The sequence below is a fragment of the Podarcis melisellensis genome (genome assembly GCF_964234715.1).
Source record: "Podarcis melisellensis genome assembly, chromosome: 4".
NCBI classification, from domain to species: Eukaryota; Metazoa; Chordata; class Lepidosauria; order Squamata; family Lacertidae; genus Podarcis; species Podarcis melisellensis.
In genome coordinates this window covers 9996962-10014629 of record NC_138531.1, presented here as the reverse complement: position 1 = coordinate 10014629, position 17668 = coordinate 9996962, and the positions used below count along the sequence as shown (strand labels likewise).

The 17668-nt window shown below is 44.1% G+C and overlaps 1 protein-coding gene across 1 annotated transcript in view; it reads right to left on the bottom strand.

Annotated features, from left to right (window-relative positions):
* Positions 1–17668, bottom strand: part of KLF5 (KLF transcription factor 5) — a 193389-nt gene that overhangs the window by 125863 nt on the left and 49858 nt on the right. The window lies entirely within an intron of this gene.

Sequence of the window (17668 nt, the reverse complement as noted above, 5' to 3'; positions counted from 1 at the left end):
CTCATTAACGAACTACGACTTTGAAAAGACAACAGTTAAGTTTGAGTTTACAAAGATGAAAACAAATCTTTTATATTCCATAAGAGAAAATATACAGTAATACAAAGATAGGCAAACTAAGGCCCGAGGACCGGATCCGGCCCAATCGCCTTCTAAATCCGGCCCACGGATGGTCTGGGAATCAGTGTGTTTTTACATGAGTAGAATGTGTGTGTCAGAGCTGCCCGAGGTCCCAGCTCACAAAGGACCAACGCCAGTTCGTTACTATTTACAAAGGTCTTTATTGAAGTTCAGTTTCGATTTCAAAGCCGCGGCGCGCAGCCCTACGTCTCAAACTCTAGACCGCTGAAGCTCCGTCTGAATCTCCTCCCCCCAGACACCAGTTTAAGACTCTAGCCTTGCTCCACCTCTTCCTTTGCTCCTTCCTCCTCTGGGTCCGCCTGTCCGCTGGGGTTTTGCCCTTTCTGGACTCTTCTGACGCTGAGTCCCCTGATTCTTCCCCCTGCCTCTGGCGGGCTTTAGGACCTGGTTCCCAATCCGGGCTTTCTGCTGTCCCGCGCGCCTGTACATTTGAACTTGGCGCGCGCGCCCAGCCGGCAACCTTCCTCCTGACCGTTACACTGCTCCTGTCACTGCTTCCCCCTTCGGGGAGGCTAGCTGGGTCTGACTTCCCCTCCGTTCCCTCACTCTCCGAATGTAGCGTGGTCAGCCCTGACTCCTCTTCTCTCCCTGCTGGAGGAGACGCTGGCCCTGATCCATGGGACTCTTCCCCCCCACTACGCTCTGGTGGGGAAGCTGGTCCTGATCTCCAGCTGCTGCTTTGGGAGTCCCCGCTGGCCTCTTGTTTCTGGTGCGTCCCCCCTGGGACCTCCCTTGCCCTGGCCATAGGCGCCCCCCTCTGGGAATCTTCTGATTCGCTGGAGAAGCTCATGGAATCTCTCGGGTCACTGTCATACTCCCCTACGCTTCCCTCAGATTCTTCCCCTTCGCTCTCCATTCCCTCTCTCCCCTGTGCCTCTGCTCCTGAGCCCCTGACAGTGTGCTTTTATTTAAAATGCATCTCTAGGTTATTTGTGGGGCACAGGAATTGGTTCTTCTTCTTTATTCCAAAATATAGTCCGGCCCCCCACAAGGTCTAAGGGACAGTGGATCGGCCCCCTGCTAAAAAAAATTTGCTGACACCTGCACTAATATATCATATAATTATTAATATTTGTCCGTGTAATATATTTGTCTGCAGATATATTTTATCTGCAGGAGTTTCTGGAAGGAGGTGTACAAGTCTCCACTCCACTCTGGATTTGTGCAGGATTTACTCCTTAGCCTTTTCCTCTCCTGAAGATATCCCTCAATGCAGCGGAGGTTTAGGAACAGAGTTTTCCTTCTCCTAGATGGGCTACCTTCCCAGGGTTGGTAAGCCAAATCTGCTCCTCACTTCCTTCTACAGCACGTACAGAAAACGTGTTCTTGACCGATGGACCCACTATTGGCCTCACCTGCTCAGTCTGCCTGAGCCTGTCTTAACATGCAGGAGAAGTCCATAACTCATGGAGGGTTTGAGACCCATTGGCTACCCTTGCCTGGTTTAGCCAGCCAGTCAAAGCCGTTCCCGGGTGTGGCTGCTGTTGCGCGCTGACAGCTTCTAGGGGACACAGGTGAGAGCCGAGTGCAGACAAGGGTCAAAGGTGGACAAACTACCCTAGAAAGAGCACAATGTGTCTGCCACTCCTCTCCTAACACCCCACAAATGCCTTACGGCAACTCCGGCAGTCAAGCTGGTGTCAAATTGCTCTGCTTTCCTCTGGCCACATCAACAAGGCTGAGAGGTGGACTCACCATCTGGGCAGCCCAAGACCTTCAGATACGCTGCCCAGGCTTGCACTCCAGGGAGGCCCCTGAGCTGCTGCTAAAGCGTGTTCTCCTTCATGAAGAGCACATGTTGTGGTGGGGTCTAACAGGACAACCCCTCTTGGTTACTGGGTGGGACCATTTGGATGGCCATGACTGTGATCGGGCCAATTTGGGTTGTACGGGAGATTCTGATGTTACCATTTAGAGGGATGGCCCGAAGGTTATATATTCTTGGCATGCAGCTTTTTTCAGTCACTTTTGCTGTGGGGATCACCTGCGCATCCTCCCTAATTTAGGGCTGTTGTGTTTGATCTTGCTATGCCTGCCATGGGGTCGTCTGCTTTTGGGGCAGGGGCCTGGTAGGAATTTTGTCCATTTGGCTGATTGGCTGGTGCCATTTGGTTTTTGCCTGCTGCGTAGCAAATCGTCGAAACTTGTAAGGTTGCGGTTAGGCATTGGTTATAAATCTGGTGGAAGAGGGGTTAGGATAGGCTGGGCCTGCCCCTCCATGGTTGCTGCGGAAAGGGAATTCCGTTAAAGGAATCCAGGGGCTCACCATGCTTTTGTCCGAATTCCTGGCGTGGGGCTTAGGAGCATGCGGGGAGAGGTGAGGATCTGGTGCCCAGCTCCATTTTCTCCCCAATATTGTTTTCTCTTTCTGGCTTTCACTGGAATCCGGAAGTCGGTTCTGCCCCTGGCGTGGGGACAGATAGTCGGAACCAATGCCTAAGCAACCACTCACATTTATGTATTTTAATAAAGTTGTGGCCAAAATTATGCCAAAAACCTTAAACAAAAATTCTGTGTGAATTGTGATTTATTTAGGGGGTGGCTTGGGGACCTCGACACACAACGCAGCAATTGACCTCACCCCCAGAGGCACACTCCATTTTCTTTGGAGACCAACAGATGCCAACAACAATATTTTATCTTGTGGAATGTGAAAAGGATGCACCTGACTATGTTGTTATGTCAGCAAAAACACAATGTCTGTAAACTGCGCTATAAATTAAACAAGCAATGTAAGTGATCATTAGAAAGACCTGATGTTCTTAACTTTGAAGGGTAACTGGAGTCTGTTGCAAGCACTTCTAAGTCTCCACATTTTCTCCCACGTCTCCCTGCGACCTTTTTCCTTCCCTTCCCTTGTTTCTTTTTGTTGCCTTTGTTCTTGACAGCACATCAAGGGTTATTATTCTGCACATATGAACCTACTTTATATTACTTACTGATTTTGCCACTTGCCCCAGGTGAGTCTCAGGTTGTATGCACACCATACATTTAAAGTATGTGACTTACCCAAGAGAATCCTGGGAACTGCAGTTTGTCAAGGGTGCTGGGAATTGTAGCTCTGTGGGAAGTTAACTGCAGTTTCCAAGATTATTTGGGGTAGGTCATGTGCTTTAAATGTCTTCAGAGTGACTTACAGCACTGAAATATACATATAAAGCCAACAAGGGCAAGAATCAAGCATGTATAAATAAATCCTACTGAAAATTCAGAAGTCAGTTTCAAGCATACAGGGAATGAAGGGAAGTTGAGGAGAATTTTAGCATTCCAGTCAACTAGTTCTATATCCCCAGTACCTGGAAATCTGCTTATTACAGTATCTAACACATATATTCAATCATTGCAAAAAGGTAGGGAATAAATATTAATATTTCCCATGCAGATGGCAAATAGCAATACTTTATATATATAAACGACAGGAGAACTGGTAAAACTGTTCCTATTTCAGCTTTCAGGGAAGGAGCGGGGTACACGCACATGACCAAATGCTCCTCCGTACTGATTAAAAAACAACAACCCTCCGTGAACATACAAAACTATAATATCAGGAAGAAAGCTAGGCTGGAACTCTTCTGGCTGACACGCTTCATTTCATATGTGCAGGAAGTTTTTTTTACACTCAGACACACTACCACACCCTGCCCTGTGCGCTCCTTAGGCCAAGCGGCACAGCCCAAGAATAGTTTTAACATCTCGTCTGCCGTTTCCATGAAATTCTCAGCCAAAAATGGATGCCAACGGTCAGTGAGAGGAGCTCTTGCGGTGCACATTTCCACGGCAGAAAATCAGATATAATTCCTTTAGAATAAAATGCTTACGTATACCTTCTAAGTATATCCTGGACGGGTGGACTAAGGTGATATTGGAGCAGGTCCTCATTTTGGAAAGTTTTGTGAACTGCACAAGGATGTAGATTCATTCTCTCTCTCTCTCTCTCTCTCTCTCTCTCTCTCTCTCACACACACACACACACACACACACACACACACACACACACTGTACCTATTTTCACATTCTCAGTGCTAACAATTTCTTATTCATATAGCACAGTTATTCAGTCAAAAGATGCCTCAAATCAGCCAAAGCTTTAGAGTCAGTTCGCTCATCACCGCTTGTGAATTTGCATTCTGATTTATTTTTCGTTTCTTTGTTTTAAACAACTTTTTTCCCAGAAAAAAGAAATCCAATCGAGCCCTTCTATCTTTTGAAATTGTTGCCTGCATAGCTTATTTCCACAGATACCACAGTATGTCTTGTTTTATTTATGATTCTTGGAAAAACTTTGATCTGGATGCCAATCGTGATAAAGGCACAATCTCTCATGAATACACAGGTAGCTTAACAGCCAGTTTGTCTAGTTTTGTGTGTGTGTTCATTTTAAATGGGCGTAGGCATTTATTTTTAGTTGTGCAATATCTAGCTCAGAGAGGTTACAATGCTGTGTCTATTTTGATATTTAATTGCTAGCAATCTCTGAAATACCAAGGGTACCTTAAAGGCACACATCAGAACTAATTACAGCACCAGGGAGGTCTGAACGGTCCGTAATTTATGCGACACCTAGATCTTTGTCCACCCAGCCACTTTGCCTTAAATTTCCGGTGTATTGAAAACATAGGGCGATAGCCATCAAAGCCAAACTCGAAGCGGAGCTGCTGGAAACAGTGGACTTCATTAACTCATGAATCTAGAATTTCCTCAACCAGGCCGGCATCTGACTGGTCTGGTATGCTGCTTTTACCCAGCAGTTGACTTGATGCCTCTGAAATCTCACTAGCAGGGCTATGAAAGAGATGGCACACACTCCAGCTGTCCTTCTCTACCTGGTGCCAATCTCTCTTTGGTCTCTTGGATTGCAATGGCCAGTGTGGTGTAGTGGTTAAGAGTGGTAGTCTCGTAATCTGGGGAACCGGGTTCACGTCTCCGCTCCTCCACATGCAGCTGCTGGGTGACCTTGGGCCAGTCACACTTCTTTGAAGTCTCTCAGCCCCACTCACCCCACAGAGTGTTTGTTGTGGGGGAGGAAGGGAAAGGAGAATGTTAGCCACTTTGAGATTCCTTAAAGGGAGTGAAAGGCGGGATATCAAATCCAAACTCCTCCTCCTCCTCCTCCTCTTCTTCTTCTTCTTCTTCCAGATGTCGCTGGATTTCAGCTCCTATCTTCACTGGCCCTGCTGGTGGGGACTGCAGCCCAAGAGCAGCTTAGTGGGCCACAGATTCCTAACCCCTGTTCCAATACAATTGTTTTCAAGTAGCGAGTAGAGATCTAAAACTGCATCATGGATCCCACTTAAGTGGATTGCATCTGACCATAAAAAACAACCAAAAACATTGTTCAGAATCTAATGGATTACCTTACGAAAGGGCTACCTAATGTAGCTTTTTGTTGGAGATGTAATATGGATGATGCTTCTTTGCAACACACGCTTCTACAGTGTTACTAAATTTTGGGGGAAGTTGCTGGACTATATGAATAAGACACCACAGAAAAATGTAAGATTTTCAGAGGGAAATATGCTTTTGAACTATATACCTATTGTATGGAAATTGACAACAGGACAATGAAAATGGATTCTGTGAGCCCTACTAATGAACTGGAAGAATAGAGATTTGATTCCTCTTAATCAATAACCTGATAACACGACAATATTAGGAGCATAAGAATGGACTACTTATAGACACAGACTTTCTTTGGGAAAATATAATGACCTTTGGAATGAGTTTATACATAATGTATTGATAAATATATTTGTATTAGGATAATAAGATTATACATCTATATAGTAATTGATGGAAATGTATACTTATTGTATTATAACACTTTTCCTATACTTTTTTCTCACTCATTTTCTTTCTTATTTTCTTCTTTCTCAGTCTACTTCCTTATAAATGAAATTCTTCGTACATATGTGTGTGAAAAGAGAGAGAGAAAATAGGGCTATGGAGAACAATTAGGGGAAATTACAGAAAGGAGATGGGGAAGCCGAAATATATGCAAATATATTTAAGAGGCTTTCATGAAGCACGATAGGATTAAAGGTGCGAAAATTTAGGAGCCTACTGCTCTGGTGTCGATACAGAAACATGGATTCAAATTCCATGGGGAGTTTGTGCTCACCAGATTTGGCAATAGGGGCTGAATTTAAAAGAGAATTAGACAAATTTGTGGAGGGTGAGTCTACCATTGCCTATTGGTTGTAGCTCAATTTCAGATACAGGTGCAATATGTCTCTAAGCCCTTGTTGCTTGTGGGGGTGCGGGGAGCCATATTAAACATCAGAGGAGAGCTATTTGCCTCCATTCCCTGTTTATTAGTTTCCTAGAAGCATCGTAGCCAGTGCTGGAAACTGGAGATCAACTGGAAGTACCTGTGGCACAATCCAGCAAATATCCTCTTAGGCTCAGTGTATATTATAAAAATATAGAAAGGTGAACTGTTTCGTCGGTTTACTTTATGCATCCTGCCTCAGAAGGCAAGGCAGGTATTGCAAGGCTGCTATAGCACACAATGGGAAGAGAAGAGTCTCAAGAGATCCAATATTAGGAACAGCTACTTTACGGCCATCTCCAAAACATCTGGTATCAAAATCAGTTCTGCCCCAAGTTTATTTCTCAAACAAGCAGGCAACAAGTCTTGCACTTTTTACAGGGTCCTTGATTCATATCTCACATATGTGGCAACACTGTGGTAAGCGCTCCCGGACTTCCATCCATCCCATAGCCATTCATAGACTCACGATGGGCATGGTGCCATTGAAAATATATAACGAGTCACCCAACCTAAATTTAGGCTTAGGCCCGTCAACACCGGCTGAAGAGTGTTTATATTTGAGGGCTATTTAATAGGAACAAAGTTTGTGGATATGCTCCTTATTAGCATCCCGCCCTCAATCATCCCGAGTTTTGTTTTGTTCACTTTGCTCTGCAGACCCGCTTTGAAATTCGCTTAATGGTGCTCATCGCTTACAGTTTGATGCTGGAAGTTGCTTGCACGCACATTTACAGCAAAAGGGAGGCCTTCTTGTTGTGTCTTTGGGAGCCTCTGAAATAATAGGCGAGAGGCCTGAGGCTTAAAACACAGACAAACAGCCAGGAGAATATAATGTTTTGAGTTCATGGGTGCCAGACTCCTCTAAATTCCTGGATCTAGTTGTTGTTGAGAGACAATGGAGTGCACTTCCGGGGGTGAAGTCAAACCGCTGCGTTAGCAGCCACAAAGTGACCTCCCCTGTGTGGAAGCTAAGGCGGTGTGTACAAAGGTCCTGGGCTGCCCAGGGGACAAGACCTCTCTCTCAGCGTCACTGATGTGGTCCAAAGGAAAGCAGAGCAAGACGTTTGGTACCAGTGCGGCTACAGGAGTTGCAAGAGGGAGGTGTACAAGACGCCATCCAACCATTTTAGGGACTTCACTCTGGATTTGTGTAGGGTTTACTCCTTAGTGTTTTCTTCTCCCAAAGATATCCTGCAATACCTCAGAGTTTTCTTTCTCCTAGATGAGCCACATTCCCAGCTTGCTAAGTCCCATCTGCCTCTCACTTCCCTCTACAGAATGTGCAGAAACTGCCATCTTGGCCATTGGACCCACTATTGGGACTCAGCTATACAGCTGCAAATATAATGTTTTAAGGCGTGCTTTCCCTAATGGGGCCTCTTGCTGCTGCTGTGCTGCCGGCACACGATTTCTGTTCTCATCCTGGGGGGGGCAAAGTTCTCAACTCAAGGTAACTCTTCCAGGTTAGCGGAGTTTGTAACCTGAAGCATTTGTAACTCGAGGTACCACTGTATAATTTACTTCTTTTTCTTTTTCTTTAAAGGCATTTCCCCAGAGTTTTTTTTTTAGATCTGTGTAAATTCAAGTGGGGGGGCGGGAAAGGAGAGGTTGGTGTAGATCAGTGTTTCCCAACCTTTGGTCTCTAGCTGTTTTCGGACTACATTCCCCACCATCCCTGACCACTGGTATTGCTAACTAAGGATGATGGGAGTTGTAGGAAGACGTGAATTCTGGGGGTGCTGGGGAGGGGAGATGGCAGTTGCCTAGACTGATGTTTTAATGTATTTTTAATATTTCGTTGGAAGCTGCCCAGAGTGGCAGGGGAAACCCAGAAATAATAATAATAATAATAATAATAATAATAATAATAATAATAATAATAATAATAATAATAATAATAGCAAAAAAGTGCATGTTGAGTGTGGATAATGGGAGAAGAAATTACAGGGGATGAGTAAAAATACTTTGAGAAGCGTTTGGGGAGAAAAAGGAAAAAATGTAGAATGAAAAGCCTTCTCCATTTAGAGCAATTGCATCATCAAATTCGGCCTAGAATGATGAGGCTGAGTCACAATATCTCCACAGCAAATAAAAGTCTGTACTTAGCTTCAGGAAAGCTGAGCTACAGACCTTGCCACAAGGAAAGTGCTGTGGCATTTTTTTTTAGCGATTTCCAAAGATGCATTGGATATCAATAGAAAGTGATGACAGCCATTGCTAACTGATTATGCCTTACACTATCTCAATCTGCCACTATTTTGAGACTCGCTCAGCCCCTGAACCACCATTTTGCAACTGGTGGGCCTCAATTTATAGCCGTCTCAACTGAGTAAGACCCTCTCCTCTAGTGTATAGGCTGTCGACTCAATGAGTCCTAAGTCCAGAGGCTTTTCAGAGCTCTTCATTAGGTCTTGCAAAAACCTCTCCTCCTCACAGCAGTAGATTTGATAGTAGCACCGTGGTACCTTGATTCCCAAACACCTCCGTTGTCGTACATTTCGGTTCTCGAATGCCAAAACCCGGAAGTAAATGCTTCTATTTTCTAACGTTTTTTGGAACCCAAATGTGTGCCTCGGCTTCTGCTGAGTGCAAGAAGCTCTTGCAACCAATGGAATGCCATGCCTCAGTTTTCGAATGTTTCAGAAGCTGAACGGGCTTCCAGAACAGATTACGTTCAAGAAAGCGTGTTCTCCTTCATGGAGAGCACGTGTTGCGGTGGGGGCCGCCAGGACACTCCAAAGTTGGGAGGCGGGCTAATTGATCGTCGGCCACTGATGCGGTTGGGGCTTCCCTTGTTGTTGGGAAGAAGTTAATGTTGCCACTTATTGATTGACAGCCAGAAATAGTAAAACTCCTTGCACGAGGCTAGGATTGCCCGTGCATTGGATTGCCCGTCCCTCCCCCCCTAGAATAGGGTTGTTCGCTTTGACCTTGCTATGCCTGTCATGGGGTCGTCTGCTTTGGAGCGGGGGCCTGGTAGGAATTTTGTCCATCTGGCTGATTGGCTGGGGCCATTTGGTTTTTGCCTACTGCGTAGCAAATCGTCACAACTTGTAAGGTTCGCGGTTAGGCATTGGTTTATGGTTTGGTTGGTTGAGGGGCATGGATTGGCTGTGCCTGCCCCTCTAATGCTGCTGCTGATGCAAGGGATTCCGTTAAAGGAATTGGGGGCTAACTATTGCTTGTCCACTCTGTCAAGGGGGCTCGGGCCATAGCAATGAGCTCCTGGTTGCATTTGGGGTGAGGGCAGGTTCCCTGCTCCGTGTAATCCCCAGGTGTATTCCCACATTCTGACTTTCGCATCGTGCGGAATGTCAGTCTGCCCCCCCATGGTGGGGGCAGATAGTCGTAACCAATGCCTACGCAACCACTCACAAATTTGTATTTTAATAAAGTTGTGGCCAAAATTATGCCAAAAAATCTTAAACAAAAATTTCTTTGTGATGTGTGAGTTATTGGGGTGGACCTGGGGACCTCGACACGCAAGCGAGGTACCATTGTACCAAACTGATATCTGCTTGTAGGATGGTTGCTTCCATGCATCTGGGGCTTTTGTTTGTGTTGGGTTGGTGGCGGTTGCTTCAGAGATGCCAGCATGAGATTTCAGCATGAAGCCAACAGAAGAAAATAGGTCTCGTGTTTTAGTAGAGAGGGTCAAAATCCCCTGAAGGGTGTTACAAGGCAGTAGTGTGCATTGCTAAATGAAGGCTTATTTAGATACGTGACCATCTGCTTTAGTGCTGGGGAGCAATGATATACCTATCATTGCTTCAGAATGATCCTATGGTACAATTAAAGGGACGGGCCGACTGTCATATACGATTTGTGAAATATTTGACAATATTCTACTGTAGTCATGTAATAGGCAGTCACCTGACCAGTGACAGTCCCAGCCCTGGTTTAGATGAATTATGTTTTAGCAAAGTCACTTAAATGATGCAGATGGGATTCAGGGACAAAATAAGTCCTGATAACACTTTAATAAGGAAACTGAAAACAGTGTATTAATTGAGGAGAAAAGAGGAGAGAGGTTTTGCCTTTCTTACCTCAGGTCTTGTTCAAAGCAGGAAGTAGCATTCAGAGAAAAATCCAGTTCAGTTCACATTTAGAGGTGAATTTATCGAATTCACACTTTTCAATACAATATGAGAACGAAAACACCCTTTGAAATTCATACTTATCCCAATTTTATGAGTAAGTTTTCCAATCAATAAAAATGCATATATAGGGGGAAAGTGTGCATTATATGTGTCTGTCTGTGTGTGTGTGTGTGTGTGTGTGTAAATAACATACATATTGTGTGAGAAATTGCTTGCAAAAATATGTGCATTAGTCAAAACTGTGCATAAAAATGTTTTTATTAGGAGAAAATTGCACTAAAATGGTGAATAATAATGCCAAAAAACATTACAAATTTCTGCATAAATTTAAAGAACTGGATTTAATTTTAATACTGGAAAAATGAGAAACTGAGAGAACCAAACAGACAGATTATTCAATCCCTGGTATGGAGGCATTCAACCAAGCATACAGACAGAAAAACTCCCTCAGAACTGCACAGCCAATCAAGGCACATGTTTCCTCACTAGAGATCATGCTGTCCTGCCTGGTTGCTAGGCAACATCTCTAGCTCCAGCACCCACTCAGTTAGCTAATTAACTGATAACAGAACTAACCCTTAAGTTCCCAACTGAATGATGCCTACTGTTGCACCTCCAACATTATGAAGGGCTGGGAATATAAACTGTCTGAAGCCTTGAGAGAGCTACTGTCAGTCAGCATAGACTGAGTTAGGTGGCCCCAGTGCTATCACTAAATACCTAAGTAGCAATTTAAAGAATAAAATTACATTTACGTAGCATCCCTAGTTGAACCAAAATCAGTCTTCCCTGCAGCCTTGCATCTTTCAAGCAACCATGACTGCTCCCATTCCCAGTCAATCCCTAAGAGAGCATAGATGAAAGCCTTTCTTCGGACAACCCAAATACTACAAAACTGTGTGGGCGCACACACACCTTTTAAAATATTTTTTCTTTGTTTACCATCTAGCCTGATGATTTCTGGAGAACTCAAAAGCTTACACACAATTTTGTGACGTTTTGGTTAGCCAAAGAAAGGCATCACCTTGATGTGGATGTCTGAATTTTGCTTGTGCGCCAAACCAGCTGCCTTTGCTTTTTGAAAGGCATGTAAGTTATCAATAGGTAATGGATTTGCACTACTAAATGTACCCTCATGGCATTCAGGAGATCGTGTTACAGATCTGTAGAAATGCCTCTGAACAGAATGCCAGTGAATGAAGTTAGCGCTTTTGCTTCCAGGCTCTTTGTTCCTGCATTTTTATTTTTATTTACTTGGTCTCACAATATAGCTGCACAAAAGATGCAAGTTGCCATGCACTGCAACAGCTACCTGCAATCATTGCAGTGGGATTTCTTTCTTCACTTCCCTAAACGCCTCCAGTTTGATATCTAAATATCCAGAAACCTTCGCTTTGTGTAAATATCTTGGAGAAGAATTCAGTATTTCCACTGGTTATCCTCCATGTCCATTAGCTCTCTCTTAATGGCAGCCAGTCGGAGACACGTTAATGACGGGTCATGTTCCTGTTGACTCTGGGACTGTGTTGGTAAACAGAGGAAACAAAGGTCTAGGCAAGCATTAGGAAGAGCACTGCCAAGAAGCCACTCTTTTCTTGTTTGTACTCTAATCAGTGTCTGAAATTACACTGCAGTTGCCTGTTGGTGAGGTGAATGCACACTTTCCTGGCAATTGTCTGAAACCGCCAGCGTTCAGTCCTGGTCCTTTGCTTGCGATTACTCAGATTGCGAGGCACCGCAAAGCGTGTTCTCCTTCATGGAGAGCACGTGTTGCGGTGGGGGCCGCCAGGACACTCCAAAGTTGGGGGCGGGCTAACTGATCGTTGGCCACTGATGCGATTGGGGCTTCCCTTGTTGTTGGGAAGAAATTAATGTTGCCACTTATTGATTGACAGCCAGAAATAGTAAAACTCCTTGCACGAGGCTAGGGCTTCCTCTTTTCGCCCGTGCATCGGATTGCCCGTCCCTCCCTCCCTAGAATAGGGTTGTTCGCTTTGACCTTGCTATGCCTGTCATGGGGTCGTCTGCTTTGGAGCGGGGGGCCTGGTAGGAATTTTGTCCATCTGGCTGATTGGCTGGGGCCATTTGGTTTTTGCCTACTGCGTAGCAAATCTTCACAACTTGTAAGGTTGCGGTTAGGCATTGGTTTATGGTTTGGTTGGTTGAGGGGCATGGATTGGCTGTGCCTGCCCCTCTAATGCTGCTGCTGCTGCTGCAAGGGATTCCGTTAAAGGAATTGGGGGCTAACTATTGCTTGTCCACTCTGTCAAGGGGGCTCGGGCCATAGCAATGAGCTCCTGGTTGCATTTGGGGTGAGGGCAGGTTCCCTGCTCCGCGTAACCCCCAAGTGTATTCCCCCATTCTGACTTTCGCATCGTGCGGAATGTCAGTCTGTCCCCCATGGTGGGGGCAGATAGTCGCAACCAATGCCTAAGCAACCACTCACAAATTTGTATTTTAATAAAGTTGTGGCCAAAATTATGCCAAAAACCTTAAACAAAAATTCTGTGTGATGTGTGAGTTGTTGGGGTGGACCTGGGGACCTCGACACGCAAAATGAAGGGTTGCAAAGTGCTACAAAACAACAGCAACAGTTTTGGAGGGGATTCCAAATTTTGGGGTTCATAGTTAATGCTAAGTATGAACCCCATGTGTGATGTATCAATTGCTCAAATTGTGGGGCACTGAAAAATTCAGGGTTAGCGTGCTGCAAAACTTTGGCACAGGTTTGCAGGGGATTCCAAATTATGAGACTTGAAGTTAATTTGCCTCCTTCCTATTCTAGAGTGTGCATGAAGTAACAAAACAATTTCATTTAAGTGGAAAATGTATGGAGACTCATCATTTTCTTTTGCCTTAGCAATGAAACTGTGAGTGAATCTCCCTTCCTCCCTTTCTTTACCACATCTTGATGAAAATGTGATAGGGTCACTTGGGAATTGATAGAAGTTATTTTTCTTTGTTTGGGGGGCAAGGTAACAGTCACCCCTGAAAAATTGAACCCTACTCCAACACATACACACACAAAAACATAATGTTAAGCTTCTGAACATATGAAAAGCTGTGTGGAAATACCAGCATGCTTGTTTGATATCCTCTTATGATTAAAAATGAACAAAGAAAGCAAAAAAAAAGCCTTCAGAAGAACATTAGAGACCTTTGTAAGAGTAACAGTGCACAGAAAGAAAATAGACTTCTTGTGGCAAAATGTAGAACGTGTATATCTTGATATATACTCTGATGCTTGACAGGCACTGAATACATTACCACAAGGGGAATACAAAGCTGGATTTGAACAGGTGAGCTTGCTCTTTCAGTCCAGACCTTTCCTAAAGTTCAGTATTAATCATTACTAAGTAAGCAAAAACTTTTTAAAAAGAAACTATATGCAATTTCAAACATGAGCCTCTGACTTGGAGGTGAACTCTCTTTCCTATCATGCCGCCATTTTGCTCGAGATAATTTTAAAGCATGTGACATTTGCTTTAGCAGCACTAGGTGGTTTTTAAATGTCTGCTTTGCTGTATGTGCTAAAGAAAAGATACAGTTTAATTTCCCAGCAAACAGCATTCAGCCTCATTATTTAGCAGCAGCAGTAGGGAATGGCCTGTGAAATTTCACAATTCAGAGGGTATGCCTTGCTCATCCTGTTTTATAAACGTGGCTTAAAAACAAAAGCTCTCGTCACATGTTATGATCACATTAATATGCCACCTGTCTTCCATGGGGGACCTGTAAGACATCAGTGCATGTGTGGAAAGAGGAGAAGAGAGCCAGCGTGTGTTGAACCCCTTTACGTGTGCCCTCTGTTTCCCCACAACTGTGTGCTGTGCGCACTTAGTGAGAATAGACCCCAATGAGGAACTTCCTGCTGGGCCCCCGATTGTGTCAGTGTCTCGATCACCCAAAGCCCCTACTTAGAAGCAGGGGCTGGTGCATAGGCTTTGTTTTCATGCATCCAGAAGCAAGACACTTTTGTGGGGGGAAAGAGAAGCTCAGATCCGCTCCTCGGTGCACACTTATCCCTTGCAAGTGAATAATGCATGTACAGGACTAAAATATGTCCTTGTTGTGCAGACATTTTCTGCATTAATGAACAAGAGACATTGTGATTAGGAGCCTTGTTTTAAGTAAAATTTTATGTTACTGTTCAACAGTGGTGCAATTTGACGCCATAATCTCATTCCAGCCAATATTCAATCCCTTTGCCATATCTTTAGGAAAGCTTTTAATGTTTGATGCATTACTGTATTTTAATATTGTGTTGGAAGCCGCCCAGAGTGGCTGGGGAAGCCCAGCCAAATTGGTGGGGTATAAATAAATTATTATTATTCTAATTATTCTAATTATTCTAATTATTCTAATTATTCTAATTATTCTAATTATTCTAATTATTCTAATTATTATTATTATTATTATTATCATCATCATCATCATCTCTGTTTGTTCCTCTCCTTTAATGACCTACTTTATGGTTTGTTCCACCCACTCTGTATACTCAGTGGGAAAGCTTGTACCCACAGTGGGGCAGTGAATACAGGATGCACTTGTGAAGTTGCAAGTGTCACTGGTAGTATACATATCTCTGAGCAATCCTTGGCCCTTTTCAGGCATCGCAAAACTCGAACCACCCTCTCTACCCTCCGAACTTCAGCAGTATGGTCTGAATCCAGGGGGTCCCTGTGCAATTGGGGTTCCTGATCTTAAGGAAGCTATTAAGTGTGTTCAAGAAAACATACAGTGGTACCTCGGATTACAGACGCTTCAGGTTACAGACTTCGCTAACCCAGAAATAGTACCTCGGGTTAAGAACTTTGCTTCAGGATGAGAACAGAAATCGCATGGCGGCAGCAGGTGGCCCCATTAGCTAAAGTGGTGCTTCAGGTTAAGAACAGTTTCAGGTTAAGAACAGACCTCCGGAACGAATTAAGTTCTTAACCCGAGGTACCACTGTATTTGCAAACTCCTTTCAGATCTTGTCCCTGAATGCTGTAAAGTCAGGGGTAGAAGAGTAGCTCCAGTCCGTGTGTCCCTGCACCTCCAACATCGTGTGACCTGTTTTCCCCTCTTCGCCTTCAGAAAAGGGGGGACCAATCAGATGAAGTTTCATTCCACCAGTGTCACCCATTACTTAATGCGTACTGTGAGCGTTGCAAACTTGTCCTCAGCTTGGCCCATTGACAGATATGTGTGAGCTTTTTAATCTACGCAAAATGCATGGCAGAACAGCAACAGCTGAGCAACACTACCCCAATGGTGTAGAGAGCTTGCTGGACCTGTCTGTTCATCCAAACATTGGAGGATTAGATCTGTCACAGCTTTTTATACTGAGGTCACCATTACAATGCCGAGCGCAAGTTTCAAGTTCCCAAAGGAGCCATTATATCTCGCAGACAGATCTTGCAAAGAAACCTAAACAGAAACTTAATTTCTTCAGTTCTTGTAACTGGATGTTTCGGCGGCACATAAAGACAAAGGACCAAAGTACACATTACAGTTGATTTGTTAATTTAACCTTTGAAGCTGTTATTTGCATTTCAAGGGAACCCTCTATTTAGCACCAATGCCAGCTTAAGAGAGTTGACTTTTGCCAGGATCATGGCAGAGAGAAATGGCCAGCCATAGCCCAAGACCGAGGAAATTAACCAAAGGATGCCTCTGCGCTGTCTCAGCACTTGAAAGGTTGGATAGCATAACAGCATAACAGTATAACAGGGACAGAATTGGCATTTGTACACATACCATTTACTGGTTGAACACACAGGCCGAGAAAATGCCAACCTTTGTGTTGCCAGCATGACCACACAAGCAATTTATTTGAGGGCAGCAATGAGGCAACATGTGATCTGAGGAGCATCCCACAATCCCTTGCTATATCCCACAGAATGCTAAGGTGTGCCCATAGTTCTTTAAGTGCACTTGGCTGTGTGTGAACTGAAATTCATGCCCTAGCGTTTTCCGCCATAGTGTTCTCTGTAACATTTTGGGACCCTGGGTTGAGTCTCTGGGATCACAGCCATGTAGGACGACAGGTTGTCTTGGCCCAGCCTTGCCATATATATTTGAGTGAAAATGTCGCTTTCCTTATTTTGAATGGCCCACAACATTGACATTTTAACATTAAGTGTAACTTTACGGGTATCTGCATATGGGTGTTGTTGATGATGAAAAATCGGGAACGTCAAAATGTCCCATTGCTTTGTGCTTAGATAGATGGATGATATTTGAAAGGAAAAAGCACACAGTTTTCAGAAGGTCAGCGTTGGCTCTCTAATGACCAAGATAAAAGCAAACAACCAATTTTGAACTTTATTACGGAACACATCGCTGCTGTAATAAAGGATATGCTCTCCTTTTTGCAGAGTTTGCAGAGCCATTTGGAAATGGAAGAAAATGGCACAATTAACCAGTACTGCTTTGGTCTGCTTTTAGACATGATGGCGACCTTCTACTGCAAGGATCCAAATTGCAAGGAAATCCAAATTGCAGGAAATCCACTAGGCTTCGCAATTCTTCGCAATTCTTCACAAGGATCCAAATTGCAGGAAATCCACTAGGCTTCGCAATTCTTCTCTAAGGGTCAAACATAGAGGAAGCACTTCACTGATAGTGCAACTGTGCAAACAGTTATGTGCTAACATGTTGACATTTGCCAGTAAATCTACAGCAATTGTATCATTTCAGGATATAGCACACTTCTTAGCATACACTTGTGAATTAGTCATTCATTTTATCTGCAAAGAATGATTTGCCCGCCAGGTCTGCGTTACCTATCCTTGGTTATGGCATTTCTGAGGAATAAAAGAGGCAGCCTTGCTAATTTTCAAATATTTGCATTTCTCTCCCCTTTCTCCTTGCTGGTGAATCAGTTTGCAGACATTTCCAACGGCTGTTCGTCCAAGCAAGGGCCAATCTACACACTCAGTAGACTCAAGTGGTAGATACAGTGGTACCTCGGGTTACATACGCTTCAGGTTACATACACTTCAGGTTACAGACTCCGCTAACCCAGAAATAGTGCTTCAAGTTAAGAACTTTGCTTCAGGATGAGAACAGAAATCGTGCTCCAGCGGCACGGCAGCAGCAGGAGGCCCCATTAGCTAAAGTGGTGATTCAGGTAAAGAACAGTTTCAGGTTAAGTACAGACCTCCAGAAC